This window comes from Gossypium arboreum, chromosome 2 (genome assembly GCF_025698485.1).
Source record: "Gossypium arboreum isolate Shixiya-1 chromosome 2, ASM2569848v2, whole genome shotgun sequence".
In the NCBI taxonomy this organism is placed as follows: domain Eukaryota; kingdom Viridiplantae; phylum Streptophyta; class Magnoliopsida; order Malvales; family Malvaceae; genus Gossypium; species Gossypium arboreum.
Window position 1 is genome coordinate 49,863,991 of NC_069071.1, and position 687 is coordinate 49,864,677.

The 687-nt window shown below is 37.7% G+C and overlaps 1 non-coding gene across 1 annotated transcript; it reads left to right on the forward strand.

Annotated features, from left to right (window-relative positions):
- Positions 1-227: 227 nt before the first annotated feature.
- LOC128289481 (small nucleolar RNA R71) lies at positions 228-334 on the forward strand. The gene has a single exon (XR_008279130.1). It is a non-coding gene; the product is annotated as a small nucleolar RNA R71 (small nucleolar RNA).
- Positions 335-687: the final 353 nt, after the last annotated feature.

The window sequence follows — 687 nt, forward strand, 5'->3', positions numbered from 1 at the left end:
GGTTAAATAACATAGCAACCATGTCAAGGTTGAAAACACCGGCTGCTTTCGTCGGCTTTGTTCTCATAACTTGCCACTGATAGTTATTCAGTGACATCTCCTCAATAAATTTGTAAGCCACCTCAGGTGTCTTATTATTGATAGTTCCTCCAGCGGCTGCATCAATCATCTGCCAAGTCAAAGGATTCAAGCCATTATGAAACGTTTGAACATGTATCCAAAGTGGTAACCCATGGTAAGGGCACCTTCTCAAAAGGTCCTTGTATCTCTCCCATGCATCGTAGAGTGTTTCTAAATCCATCTGCACAAAAGAAAAGATATCATTACGTAATTTGGCTATTTTAGCCAGTGAAAAATATTTTAATAAAAACTTTTTGGTCATTTGTTCCCAAGTAGTAATTGACTCTCGTGGTAACGAGTTCAACCATTGTTTAGCCTTATTCCTTAATGAAAAGGGAAACAATTGAAGGCGAATGGCATCATCAGAAACGTCGTTAATTTTAAAGGTATCATAGTGAGCGTTGGGATCCTCGTCCTGCAAACCATCAAACTGAACAAACTGTTGTATCATTTGAATTTTGTTAGGTTTCAGTTCAAAATTATTTACAGTAATAGCAGGTCAACTATACTTGACTCAGTTCCTGTTAAATTAGGTTTAGCATAATCATATATAGTGCGTGGAGCAGG